This window comes from Peromyscus maniculatus, chromosome 12 (assembly GCF_049852395.1).
Source record: "Peromyscus maniculatus bairdii isolate BWxNUB_F1_BW_parent chromosome 12, HU_Pman_BW_mat_3.1, whole genome shotgun sequence".
In the NCBI taxonomy this organism is placed as follows: domain Eukaryota; kingdom Metazoa; phylum Chordata; class Mammalia; order Rodentia; family Cricetidae; genus Peromyscus; species Peromyscus maniculatus.
This window is the reverse complement of record NC_134863.1, coordinates 80349422-80364165: the sequence shown is the minus strand read 5'-3', so window position 1 is coordinate 80364165 and position 14744 is coordinate 80349422. Positions and strand designations below refer to the sequence as shown.

Genomic DNA, 14744 nt, shown 5'->3' with positions numbered 1-14744 from the left:
TCTTTTCTCTCCCAAGCCTACATACATTTTTAAACACACTGTTAACCATTTAGAGTTTTTTGTTTGGTTTGTTTTGTTTTGTTGTTGTTTTGGTCTGAATCTGTCTTTACTGAATATCTCTATCTTTTTCTGACAACATAAGCATTTAATCTGCTAAGCAGGCATGGCTAGGATTAAGCAGCTGGCTTTACCCCATTCCTTGGCTTCCTAAGAGTCTAGCTTCATGGCAGAGGTACTGGCAGGAGCCAGGTGTATCACCCCCAACTCTGGGGAGGTTTTAGGTCCATGCCGCCACTGGGTAGTATGCAGTGCTGGTTGCTCATAAATACTATATAAGTGTTTGGCAGCAGGGCCTCTTAAAAGAGCTGCTGGTTTTTGCTGCTAATGCTGAGTCAGGACACTGTCTCTTAAAGGAACCACCCCTCTGCTCACCGCTAGCAAACAGAGCCTACCACGAAGCTGTGTTGACTTTGTTTTTGTGTTTAGAATCCTTTTTTAAGCTTTCTCAGGTTTTATGTGGGAATTGTTGCCAAATGTTTGGATTCCACATGTTGGTGGAAGTTTCTCTCTTGTCTACCTGTTCTCAAATACACAGCGGCCACTTCTTAAATGATTGACTCTGAAGCTTAGTATTACTTATAGACTGTTTGGCCAGTGGCTCAGGCTAATTACTGACTAGCTCTTACATTTAAATTAACCCATAATTCTTATCTATGTTGAGCCACATGGCTTGGTACCTTTTCTCAGTGCAGCGTTCTCATCTGGCTTCCTCTCTGTCTGTCTGGCGACTCCTGACTCCACCCTTCTTCTTCCCATCATTCTCAGTTTGGCTTTCCCACATAACTTCCTGCCCAGCTACTGGCCAATCAGTATTTTATTAAACCAATTCAAGTGACAAATCTTTACAGTGTACAAGATGATTATTCCACAGCAGTTTTTATTGTTTGAGAATTTCATCTATGTATATATTTCATGTCAATGTGTTTTGATCATAAACCTCCCACTCAACCCCCAACACCTCCTAGATTCATCTACCTCTACCAACATCCTACCCAAGGAGTGTCATTTGTACTGCCCACATACTCCTGGGTGTGGGACCACACCCTGGATCAGGGTCTACCCATGAGGGGCCACCCCCTTAAAGACAACTCTCTCTCTCCCCCCAGGAGCCACCAGCTGTTAAAAGCTCCTCAGCTCTGAGTCAGGGCTCACGGGCTCCCCTTCCTCCATGCTGGAACATTGACTGGCTAGATCTAGTGAAAGCATGCACAGCTGGTGTGGGTTCCTGAGTGCAGCCATCCAGTCACGTCTGGAAGACACTGTCTCCACTCTGGTCCTCAGGCTCCTATGGGCTTTCTGTCCTTGTTACAGTCTCTGGGCTTCGAGGAGAGAGGATGTGATATAAGTGTCCTATTTGTCACTGAGCATCCCCCAGACACACTCTGCACTCTGACCAGTCCCCGGATTATTGGACACGTGAATAAAGAGGGGCACAGAAAGTCTGAGTTGCTTGCCCAAAGTCACACAGCTGATAACAGAGAACCATGGGCTTCAAACCTGAACAGTTGGCTCCTACCGTCATGCTCTATGGCTGTGCTGTGGTTAGACATGCTGTCATATCCCCACCTGAAGAACTGCAGCCCAGTCTCCACAGAGTGGTCAGAGAAGTCTTCAGGGAAGCAGTCAAATCTACTTAAGCCTCAGCTAATACCTGGCTACTCTGGGCCTATCAGTGTAGTCCAGAGAATGATCCAAAAGATGCCCACAGCCCACGGGCTCTTCTTCCCAGTGCCAGTACCACCCCTGCTCCCCACCCCACCCCCGAAACTGGATACTCCCACTGCCTCGCCTTCAGTCCATTCCTCTCCCACGTCACACCTTTACAGCTCAGGGCCTTTGTCTGCTGTTCTTTAGCTCAGAGTGAGCATGATTTCCACTTCCTCAGACAGACAGATGACAGACACACACCCCAAGGTCACCACCTCTTGATCCTGGATAATCTCTTTTATTTTATTAATTATTTTTTTAAGCTTCAAGTTTCAAGTAGTCTCTTTCTTTAGAGAGGTCTGTGCTAGAAGTCTAAATCATCCCTCCCCTTGCTAGATCTTCCTCGCTATTTCCCCCACGGGCAGAGTGTAGCGCCCCAACACAATTTGCTTCTACCCACCACGTGGGTGCCCAGGATGGAACTCAGGTCATCAGGCTTGGCAGCAAGTGCCCTTAACCGCAGAGTCGTCTCATCCCCCCACGGCTTCGCTGTGACATTTATCAGAGGGTATCACTTTATTTGTTTGTGGGATTATGTGCTTGGTCTCTGCCCTCCCTGAAGACAGGGTCAGCTCTGCATGGGTGCCACCAAGGCTGTGGTCACCGCCGTATCTGCAGGGACAGGGTCAGCTCTGCACGTGTGTGGCTGTTGTCACCGCCGTATCTGCAATGACAGGCACGTGTAGCCATAGTGAAATAGTCACAGGAAGGAAGAAAACAAGAAGCTGATGGGGGAGGAGAGTCAAGAGGGAAGAGAAGGGAAACTGGACACGAGAGCAAGGTGAGGAAAGGGAGGGAGTGTGGGGCCACATGGAAGTTTTTGATAGAAAAACCTTTTTCTATCTGGGCAGCCACTGACTGGACAAACGATTCCTTGCCTTGCTAGCTTGCTCTTGTTCTCTCTCTCCTCTCCCCATCTTCCTTTCTTCTTATTTCTTTCTTCTTTTTAATGTTTATAAAAAAAACTGAATGATTCAATAAGAGTAGTGTTTAAAAATTAAATTATCCTTCAAATCTAAAGCAAAGCATGTGTGCTAGGCCAGTCGGATATTGTTACCGTTGTTGGATGAAGAGCCCCAGGCCTTCCCCTCCCCCCTCCCTTCACCTTCCCACACATGTAAACGGATCTCCATAAGCCCTCTGCATCCTGGTGCAGCCACACCCACCAAGGCAGATCGCAGAGCTGGACAATCAGATTTTAGAAAAACCAGCTGGACAAGGAGATGGAGTTTCTTCTTGGTTAAGTGGCTGTAGAGTTGTATTGTGGGTTCAAGAGATTCATACACATTTTCTTTAAGTGAATTAACAAAAGAACCGGTGAGAAAAAAAAAAAAAAAACCATGAAGAAGACGTATCTGTACAGCTAGTAAACTCCTTCCAGCAAGAACCAGTAAGGTGTAGGGTAAGCTAGGAGAGCAGCAGAGCTCACCCACCTGGTCTGCACAATAAACAGTCTGGCTCTGGGTCGGTGGCTCTGTGATAAAAGCACTTGCTGTGTAAGGATGACCGGAAGAGCTGTGTTCAGGTCCTCAGAGCCCACAGGAAAGGGCAGACGAAACGTGGCAAGGTCTGCAGTCCCAGTGCAGCCCTCTAGGAGGAGGCAGAGACAGGAGGGCTCCCGAAGTTCACGGTCAGTGAGCCAGCTGGTCTCCCACAAGGTGGAGACCCTGTCTCAAGAGGAGGACCAACATGGAACATTGTCCTCAGATCTCCAGATATGTATACACTGCGGTATCCACTGACAGTTCCCCACATGAGCAAGAGCACATCCACACACACTCATCCACACACCTATACACATCCACACACACACATCTACACACACACACATACACATACACACACACACATCTACACACACACACACACACACACATTCACACAGAAACAAAATATTTAAATAAAATAATCAACAGTCTTTTTCAATCCTTCCTCTCCAAATTTGTAAATATATATATATATATTTACAAATTATATATATATATATATATATATATATATATATATATATATATATATATATATATATAATTTCTAGATTCTCAAATCTAGAACAAGCCCAGCTACTTAGGGCACACAACTGTATTCAATAAGAATTGTCCTGAAATTTATCTGTAGAGTGCTGCATTAGGACCTAACTAAGATGGTATTCATTAACAAAATTCTTGTGTTGCAGCCTACACTATGGACTCAAGCTCCCCCAGATTAGAAAGCACACAGTAAGATACACTAAGTACAGATAAAGCAGGAAATGCCTTGTATTGTCTCTACTTGACTGGCTTCTAAACTAATGCTATCAATCGTACATAAATTATACGTTTCTTCTCTGCTCCTCAACTAGTTCTGGAAGTTTCCACTTGGAATCGTCTCTTCTGTGCAGTTCTGGGCCGTTTGTTAAGTGAGTGTCACACACCATAATGAAAATGAGGGCTAAGGAAGACTTTAGAGGTCACTGAGTGTTTAGTCTATGAATAAAAAAGGAAGCGGAGGGTCACATAAGTTAGGTCACTGGGCAAAGCCACAAACCTTTCAATCACTTAATCAATAAGGAGGCAAGAAAGGAGTTTTCATCACTTCTATATCCTCAGTCCAAGTAGATCATTCTTTTTCTCTTGGGTTTCTTCATTTCATTTGTTCATCCATCTATCCATCCACCCATCCATCCATTCACTCATTCATTCATGCCACAGAAGCTTACTGAGTTCCCAGGAGGTGGCAAGTACTGTCAAGAAGATGGCAGAAAGAAAAACAGAGTGTATGTAGAGTGTATGCTCCAGGAATTCAGAGTAAGTTAAATTCCTGATTCTACGTTCCACTTAAGGTTGCTTTAAAAAAAAAAAAAATCAATTCTCAGAAACCACCTAAGTAAAACCAAGGTATGGAGCAAATGTCTCTGACATAATTTGAGGCATGTGGCAGCTGCCAACACAGTGGGTCCCATTGCCTTCACAGAGACATGGAAGTGGATGGGATATGCTGATCTGTTTTTTTAAAGACAAATCAAACTCCACGAGAAGACAATGTCTCAGCACACTGCCCAGATTCAACAGGCTCATCTCCTGTAACAGAGGAGACTGTGAGAGATAAGGCCAGACAAGGTTTTCCAGCCGGGTGAGAGGACACTGAGCTTTTGGCAGGCATCCTAACGGCTCGCAGAGGGACAGACTCCTTGCCTGCAAGCGTTCAGCTCACAGCTGTTGGAAATGAAGAATGTCAAAATACACCCTCATAAGAACCAAGGCACTCACATCAAAGCTGCGGGGAGAACCCGGGGTTAAAGTGGGTCCCCAGAGCACAGGGGAAGCCACCCGGAGGAGACTCTGAATCACGCAGAAGACCTAGCGGCCTGGCATCACGGCATGGCTGTAAATGATCTCCAGCATGTTTTAATAGACACACAGCCACTGCGGCGGCTTCATCCTGCATGGGAGAACTCCCTTAGAAAGTTTTGTTCTCGTCTGTGCTCCTCGCTCCCGGTGCTGGGGACCCATGTGGTACCTCTTTATAAAATCATGAAAAGTTCTCCCTTTCGGCTTTGCCTTGCTCCTTTCTGAAGCCAAGTTTCATATTTGTGACAACAGTAAAAACGGTTGCTTCTTTTTTTGAGCATATATGTATATATGTGTATATATGTATATATATGTATATGTATATATATATATATATATATATATATATATATATATATATATCAAAGGAGACTGAATCACACAGTGAATCTGGAAGAAAATGTAAGACGTTTAGGGTGGGGCTAGTGATTTTTTTCCCTTTGTCTCATAAAGACTTAGAATTTCTCTCCTATTGTTAAATATTGCATAAAGCCAAAATTTTAAATGTAGATTAATGGTCTGAATTCTCTTTAAAAATAAAGCTACAGCCTGTGAGATGACTTAATGGGTACCTCAGACTTACTCCCTGAGTGCAATCACCAAGACCCAATCAAAAGGAGAGAATGAACACCCATATGTTCTCTCTCTCTCTCTCTCTCTCTCTCTCTCTCTCTCTCTCTCTCTCTCACTCTCTCTCTCTCTCTCTCTCTCTCTCTCTCTCTCACACACACACACACACACACAAAAGAAATAAATAGTTATAAAAATTACAATAACATGTATTTTATACTTTATATTCAACAAGTGGAAAAAATAAACCTTCATTATCCAGATCTAGACTATCTAGGAGAAAAAAATTAACTACTTCACTAATCACATCAACTATTATATAATATTGGAATATTTATGTTCACTCTTGAAAAGAATATGTTTGATTCTTGCCCATAGTCATATATTTTATACTATTTAAGTAGAAAGATTTATTTTATTTAAAAAAGACATGCATTTTCTTTAAGCCAGTATTTTGAAAGATGGTGTTTCTTTGTTTCCCTGGGTTAAGTAGACGCACTGTGTACACTCACAAAGGGACGCCTAAGCTACAACAGGATCTGTTGGCTACAAGGCTACTTGAGCGGCCTTGTAAAGGGGGTGTGGGGAGGTGGTGTCAGAACTGCAAGCAATTGTTTATGGCACGTCTCCTCCTTCTAATTAACCTTTTCCTTCATACGTAAGTATGTTTTATTTTGGTAAAATCCACCCCTCACTCCTTCCACACCCTCTTCCCATTTTCTTTACACACACCCTCCATACACACACACACACACACACACACACACAAACACGTATATGACTACTGAGTCCTGATAGTGTTGCCCACATACACATGAGAATAGGGTTGTCCACTGTAACATGGACAACCTACCAGCGCTCTAACTCTCCAGAACCATAAACCCAATGAAATTTCTGTTGCAGGATATTTGATCACACTGTGAACTACGAGATTGTATTCTTTAAATAAAATCAACCATAGGTCAAGAGGCAGAGCAAGCAACCAATTGACTGTAAGTAACCATAGAGAGTGAGAGGAAGTCAGGAGGCTTGAGAGACACACACAGGAAGTAGAAGGGAGGGACATCCGGTTGGAGGACTTTTTGTTTGTTTTTGTTTCAGATGAAGTAGAAGCTCTCTTTCTGGGATGACAGTGGAGGAGGAAGGTCACCCAGTTGCTTTCTCTGCCTCTCTGAGCTAGCAGGTTTTCATTCCAGCCTCCGGCTCCAGAGTCTTTATCGGTAAAATAAAAAGATACAGACTTGGTCACAAACAACATTTGCCTCCCTATGTGGAGGTGGCTGAGGCTGCAACAGAAGTTGTGGTAGAACCAGAAGCCTCCCGCCCCCCCCCCCCACTACAGTCTCAGGCATTCAATAGTGGAATGGTGGAACTGTTTGGGAAGGATCGGAGGGAGGGTGGACCGCAGTTTCTTGGCAGTGGGTATCTGTGGGTAGAAGACTTACTTTGTCTTCCATCCTGTCAGAAGCTGCTTGACATTCCATGGGAGGGAATGTGGTCTTCATGCATGGAAACTCCAGAGGAGAACTGGGAAAGGTCAGCATGACAGGCAACATGGACCCCTGGGAGTGGCTGCCAGGAGGGGCTATGGGGAGGGCCTGTGCAGGGCGGGCCTGTGGGAGGCTTCCCTGGGCTGCAGGGTGTGGTGCTGTGGGGAGGGTCTGTAGGGAGGGACTGCAGAAAGAGAGGCTTTGGAGAAAGGTGCAGGGAGGGACTGCAGAGAGGGAGGGGCTGGGGGGCTGCCAGGGGCTGGGGGAGAGGGTCTGGGGAGGGGCTGCAGAGAGGGGCTTTTGGGGATAGGTGCATGGAGGGGCTGTAGGGAGGAGCAATGGGGAGGGGCTGTGGGGGGCTGCAGGGGGTGGTGCTGTGGGGAGGGTCTTGCAGAGGCCCTGGGGAGCTGCTAGGGGCTGCAGGGGGAGGGGTTTGGGGGAGAGGCTTGGGGTGGGGGCTGCAGGGAAGGCAGGATGGTTAAATAATGATGCTGATGCAGAGGGAGCTAAAGCAGTTTCATGGAAATAGAGAGGACTGTGACGATGCAGAATTTCTGTATGATTAGGCAGGCTCTCTGCTTGCCAGTTTGCCTGGGATGGTGTGTCCTCATTAGTATTCATGGAATTCTTGGCATTGTAGATCACAGTGGACCACTGCAGCAGCCTGACTGGCCAGGTGTTTTGTGTTGTGTTTTTGGTTAGCCTGGGACCTGTCAGCAGCAGCAAACACCAAGCTAATTTTCTCAAAAACATGCCAGTCTTTGGAGGTGGGGGAGAAGTTGTTCCAGGGAGGTCTGCTAAGCATCTTAATTGATGGTTGCACTCAGCACACACATGCAGCACATTTCTATCCTTACAAAAGGGAGAGAAGGGGGGCTGGAGAGATGGCTCAGTGGTTAAGAGCACTGGCTGCTCTTCCAGAGGACCTGAGTTCCAGTCCCACCACCCACATGGCAACTGGGAATCTATAATTCCAGGTCTAGTGAATCTGACACCTTCTTCCGGCCTCCATGAGTACTAGGCACATAAGTGGCACACAGATATATTTGCAGGCAAGACACCCACAACCTAAAATGAAAATAATGACTGAGGGGTGAAAAGAGGCATGAAAGAGAGCTCCTCAACAGGAATCCTGTAGGAGAGCACACTCACCCTGGATAAAGAGTGTGCTCAGCGGACACAGGAATTGACAACCTGAGGTAGATCCCAAACCCCCAAAAATGTGGAACGAGAAAGTCCCACATACATCATGCACATATGTACATTTTTTTTAAAGTTCAGGAATCCGCAGAAACCAAAAATGGAAGTAAAAATCTACCAGAAAGTATAAATAAGAGGGTTACCATTACGTCATGTGCCAAAGCATTTTTAAAAATCAAAAGCATGGAACTGTAATTTTAATTTAAAAATGAAAACACATTTACAAGGAGGAGAAAGGGAAATGTAGTAACATTGCAGAGGCAGATGGAAGCATCGAGACTAACTGCTGTCTTGCCTGAGAAAATATTCTCTGTAAAGCAGGTGGGAATAGCAAGAGAAATCAAAAGAATTTACTTCTTAAAGACTTGCACAGTCTTCCTCCAGCCCTGAAGCAGTGTTCAGTATCTCACTCACACGTTTTCCATTGCTAAGCTGAAAATGCACACTGGAAGACTGCCCAACACTTACAAAAGGAAAATGTCTTCTAACTTACCTCCAAGACTTCTAATTTAGAGGTAGATGACATCCCAATTCCTGGAGGCCTTTTTCTGTTCAAGCATTTTAGTAGTGGATCTTCAAAAACTTCACATTGGATTTGCAAGCCCTACCAAATTAAACATTAAACAGCCAAAAGACGTTAAAAAAATAAACAACAGAAAAAGTCAGATCGGGTCCTAAAGCCAGGCTGCTGGCAACAAAGTATCTTGGAACATTTGAGACTACTTAAACAGTTCAGAACACTCAAAATGAAAGTAAGCATCCTGCTAGGACCTAGTTAGGCCATGTTTGATGTTGCAACGTTGATTTTCTATCATGCACTTTGAGTTAACACAGAGATACAACTTAATACAGTAAGCATGGCTTCTCCCATTTGGGTCCCGAAATCAGAAGAAATTCAGCACACTAGCTACTTGGTTTGAATTAATGGCAATGGATATATGGGATATTAGGAGACTGAGTTATTCTTTGACCATTTGCTGCTTACAATTTCCCCGTTTAACTGAATCCATACATTGGCCATGTTTAAAATGAGAGTGTTCTGTAACAGGGCAGGAAGAGAGGAAGGTTTTTGATTGCATAATCTTCAAAGTATTTAATTTGTATTAAAGCTAAATCCAGGGGTGCAGAAACCTCTGGGACTCTAGATGTGGATTTTTGGGCTGGTTCACACACCTTGAGACAAAGGCTTATAGTTAAGATATGGAGGGAAAGGCTGTGTGTGTGTGTGTGTGTGTGTGTGTGTGTGTGTGTGTCCTCGCCCTCGATGCCGGGCAAATTTATTCCCGAGGCAGGCCTGGAATGGGCTTCAGAAAAATGGATAGAGTGTCTTCCTGAAGAAAGGGCCTCTAAGTAAACTCGACTGCCATTCAAAAGATTTGCTCCGACACTTACCAAGTGGCGTGGAAGAAAGGAAAATCTGTTCTCAGGTTTGGGGTGTTTATCAGCTCCCCGTGAGACACTTGACCTGGCGCTGTGCTCCCCCCCACCTAATCCGCTGATCTGCATGCCCGTGGCCTCCCAAGCCTCAGCCCATGAGGCTGGCAAAATTGCCTGGGACACTTATCCCCGCCGCATTGATCCCTCGGTACATTGTGCGCGACTCACCTACTCCCCCTTTCCCTCCCTCCCTCTCCTCTCGCGCGACTCCCCCGAAATTTAATTCTGCTCACAAATTGTGAAATAAGTTGTTTGGGCTGGATTTGCGGAGTGAATTGTCTCATTAATGAAACAGTCTGTTCATTATACAGTTGAAGGAGGGAAGACTTAGCGCTCCCATACCCCGGGACCCAGGCAGGTTAACGTTTTTAGACTGACAGTTGACAAAAGAATGAATAGCCCTCTGCTGTCAAATCAGGCTTACAAACAGCTTGGCATACAAACAGTTACTGCTTGTGTGCGTGCGGATTTAGGGTCTCCGTCTGCTAATGCCCCAGATTTGTAAGTACAAATTGGTTAGTCTTCAAACTGTTTGCGAAAGGAATAAAATGACCAAAAATTAGTTTGTTTTTAGTCTTTCCCCCTCCCCTCCCCGCTCCCGAAAGTGAAACATGAAAAACGGAAAGAAAAGGATAAACTAGCGTGTAATGGTCTCATGTAATATTGTTGGGTTTTTGCTGAAGGCGTTAAATTAAACAGGACCATTGTTTAGCGGGAGGCAGTCTGCTCTGCCCCGCCCCCTGCTTCCCAGAAAGCGGCTGAAAGCGAAGGAGACTCATTGACCATGCGAGATTTTAGCGCTGGAGCAGACAGGGAGATCAAAAACTTCGTTTCCATCCATTTTAATACCTGTTGCTTAAAACTGGAAGCAAGGTCTCCCCCTCACTTATAAATTGCGCTGGCTATCTAAAGTGGCTAATTGAGATTTCTGAAACGTTTCATAGGCAAATATGCATAAATTTGGTAAAATTCACTTTATGTATGTTAATATTTTGTGAGAAAATTGAACTGACACAGAATCATTGAGGGATAACACATTGTGGCAAATAAGGTGACTTTTCCTTTTCTTCCTTTTTTTTTCCTGTGTGATGATATTTTTTAGTCTGGATTAAACAAGTTTTGTATTATTTTATAGAGAAAACCACCAGAGTGCTGATTTAAAATTGTATTCCTTTCAAGGTTGGTCTAAGCCTCCGACTTCAGAGTCTTTTCTTCTTGGTCACACGTGACTCGGGATGGCCAAATCCCGTGTACCACTCGGAGCTGTTTGCCACACACCAGAAAGTTCGTTATCACACCTTACACTGCACCCTAAACACATTCTTTTCAAAACCACAACTCTGGGGAACTCTGCAAGCTGTGTGTGTCCAGCCCTTCCCCTTATCTGTGGCTGGCCCTTGTGCTGGCCAAGAATGATAACTTACAAATGTACAAAGCCGGTGACTATTATTAGCTATTAGAAGTCTGAATAAAACAAAAGCCTTGGACTGTGGGAGAGAAACGGGACGCCCTCATCCCAAATATGAACTGGTTTGTTTTTCTTCAATAAAGCCATCCAAGCCATAGAAAGTGGGACACCTGTTGACCACCACGTCAGAATCAGTGCCAGTTTTTGTTTTTGTTTTTTTCATAAAGTTATCTATAACCACCACCTTCAACCCCCTAAGGAGCCTTCAAATGCATCTGAATGGCAGCTTGTTTTCAACGACTAGGTGGTGTATTCAACACCATGGGTCCTGAGGGGCGGCTCCAACTGGTCTCTCTCAGGTTTCTACCTCTCTCCCACTCCCAGAATTTTACAACCAGCTCCCTGTCACATCATTCCTTTTGCATCGAACCTATGATTTTTTTTCTCCTACTTCATCACAATATCTCTGCATTTCAAAGGCAGAGACAATGGCTTCTGAGGAACTGTGCCCTAAGAAAACGCAGACACTTGGTGAAATGGTTTTGAAAAGGCGGTTTCCTATGGGTTTTTAGGACAGTGAGTGGCTCCCTTCCCAGGGAGGCCTTCAGAAAATGTAAATGTTTGTATCTCCCGGGCTGCTTCTTACAGGCCCCCTGATGACAGAGGCTGCAGGGGTGAGACTAACGGGGACCCACACTTTGGGCAAAGGTTGGAAAGGCACGGGTAAATAAATACCTGAGGCTGCTTACTGTCTTATTCTTAGGAGCAACAGGAGCTGATTGCATGAAAGCATCACCTAAGCAAGCTGGAAACTAAAGCACAGAACCCCCTGCTCTGAAGGGGGAAGCATTGAAAGCACTGAAGAATTAAAAAAAAAAAAAAAAAAAAGCTGTATCTATAGCAGGAAGGGTCCAGCTTGGAGGGCAAGTCTGTACAGAAGAAATCATCTTGACCTGCATGTACTCACTTCCAGGAGGGCATGCCTCAGCCTCTCCACAACTTGAGTTGGTCTCCATGTTTTACAAGTGCCTTCTCTGTCCCATCTATAAAACGGAAACTGTAGCATCTCTTACAGTTCTTGTGATGACTAATCCATTGTAACACAGTGCCTGGTCTCTTGTCCAGGAATCAAATACAAATATGCTTTCTTATAAAAATTAAAATACCTATGTATTTACACATAACACACACACACACACACACACACACACACACACACACACACACACACACTCCTCTATATATGAAAGTTCAACCTCAGATTTAACCAACCTTAGAGTGAAGATATTCAGATATGTCACTGGTACTGAACATATACGCCCGTTTTTGTTGTTATCTCTACACACATCAGCTCTAAAAATGATCTATATAGCATTAAAAGTTACCTAGGCATGACTTAAAGTCTGCAGGAGGGTGTCCGTAGGTGTATACTATGCCATTCTGTACAAGCAACTTGAACACCCATGGATTTGGTATCTGCAGGGATTCCAGAACTACCCCCTTGCAGATGCTGAGGGATGGTGGCTGTGTATATTCTTATGAGGTTTTTGAGCAATCATAACTAGGGGCAACAGGAAAAAGGAAAAAAAAAAACCTTCACATTTCTTGAGGCATCTAAAGGCTCAGTGGAAGACTGATGGCTGTAGCTCAGTGGTGACTTATGAGAAATAAAATATCGGGGCTGGAGAGCTGGCTCGGCAGTCAGACTGCTTATTACAGAGGACCTGAGTTTGGTTCCTAGCACCCAGGATGGCCCTGTAACTCCAGCTCCAGGGGAACCAGACACCTCTGCTCTCCTTGAGCGCCTTCACATTCCCCATATGCAAAGCCAAAAATATTAAGTCTTTTTTAAAAAAGAAAATACACATGATACATACATATACATGTATGTATATCCAGTCTTTCCTCTATACCCAAACCTCAGATCTGACAACTTAGATGAGAAATGTCCATAAGTGTCTACTTTTGCTGAACATGTAGCATCCAAGGCCAGGTCTGAATGTCTGACTCCCTCACTGATAGGGGAAGAAACTGGGGTTCAGATTTACATGGGGTGAAACTTCAGCCTCCGAGCCCGCAGAGGAAGAGTCCTTGTCTTCAGCCCATTTATTTGAAAGGAAATGCTGTGATGCTGTGACCACGTTTGTCATTTGAACGCATAGTTCTGTCTCCACTTGTGTGAAACGAGCCATGTGGGTGAGTTTTGTGCAGAGAGAGCACCTAGGGTTAGTAGCTGTGCCTGTGGGTCTGTACTCGTTGCTTTCAGAAGTATCTGCCATTCTTCCCACTTAGATGCTCAGGTGCTACTGTGTTACACATGAAGTACACTAATGGAAAAAAAAACACTTGTTATTTTAAATCTTTTAAAAATGTAACAGCAAAAACATATCCTCTTTATGAAAATATGTTGAATTGGGAAGATTCCTCCTAACCTGGCCTGAGGGTAGGACGGCAAGGTGGAAGCAGATTGCAGAAACGGTTCTCCCTTCGTGGGGTCTCCAGGAGGCGCTCAGGCCAGAACCCTCTAGGAGTATACTTGTTTCGCCCTTTGCCGGTCTCCTTCTGGGAAGACAGGAGCATTTCATCTGAACCACTTGGAGCAGGAGGGGCCAAAGGGGCTGAGTTACGATGAGACAGGGTTCGGGCTCAGGCCATACCAGCTCATCGCATGGGCTACGTGTGTTTGGTTTGACTCATGACTTCTAAATTTCAGGTATCGTCAGTTTGGCTGAGATTATCATCTAGAGAAAAGGCCACAGAAATAGGAAGTTAGAGTCCATGGGATGGATGGTATAATTTGGCCCAAGAAGTGTCATTAAGATGGGGCCAGGGCATCAGTGCTACATGTGTGAAAGGAAAATGATGTAGGGTTGTAAACAACCAGGATGACATCACACACCACATGAAAATGTCATCATGAATCCTCTTGCCCTGTAGAAGCAATATATGCTGATAAAAAAAAAAAGTTGTAAAAAGCAGCAGGAGAAAAGAATCAAGCAGTTCTTCTAGTTTCCTGTCTGTTACTGTGATAAAATATCCTGACCAAATGTAGCTGAGTGGGGGAAGGGGTTTATTTTGGCTTTCAGCTCCAGGCTGTAGTTCACTATAGAGAGAAAATCAAGGCTGGATTTAAAGCAGCTATTCACACATCCAAGTCAATAACAGAGAGGGGAAATGTGCTTGTGCTACCTGCTTGCTGTATCTAGCTGTCTCCTGTCCTACGTAGTTTAGGACTCCTTGCCTAAAGAATGGTGCCACCCACAGTGGGCTGGGTCTGTCAACATCAGTTAGCAAGCAAGACAGTTCCCTACAGACATGCCCAGAGGCCAACCTGATCCGAGTAATTTACCACTCAGGAGCGCTTCTCAGTGGATTCCAAGTTACGCAAGTTGACATTTACGAATAACCGTCAGAGCAGTCAAAAGGATATGGAGTTGAGGTTTATTTTAACTTCTTACAGGCAGCATGACTTCTCTCATGACTTAGCTTGTGCATGGTTATCTTCATCTGTTAGATGGAGGTGATGATGCCTCCTTCATGAGT

The 14744-nt window shown here is 44.7% G+C and overlaps 1 long non-coding RNA gene across 2 annotated transcripts; it reads right to left on the bottom strand.

Moving 5' to 3' along the window:
* Positions 1 to 534: 534 nt before the first annotated feature.
* On the bottom strand, positions 535 to 12783 carry LOC121821781 (uncharacterized). Of its 2 annotated transcripts, none has more exons than XR_006062661.2 (4): positions 9749 to 12783; positions 8850 to 8960; positions 5266 to 6878; positions 535 to 5187 (listed from the first exon to the last, which is right to left on the bottom strand). It is a non-coding gene; the product is annotated as an uncharacterized LOC121821781 (long non-coding RNA). The 2 variants fall into 2 exon arrangements; XR_013043861.1 differs by having other exon boundaries at positions 1907 to 2709; positions 3201 to 6878.
* Between the last annotated feature and the right edge of the window lie 1961 nt (positions 12784 to 14744).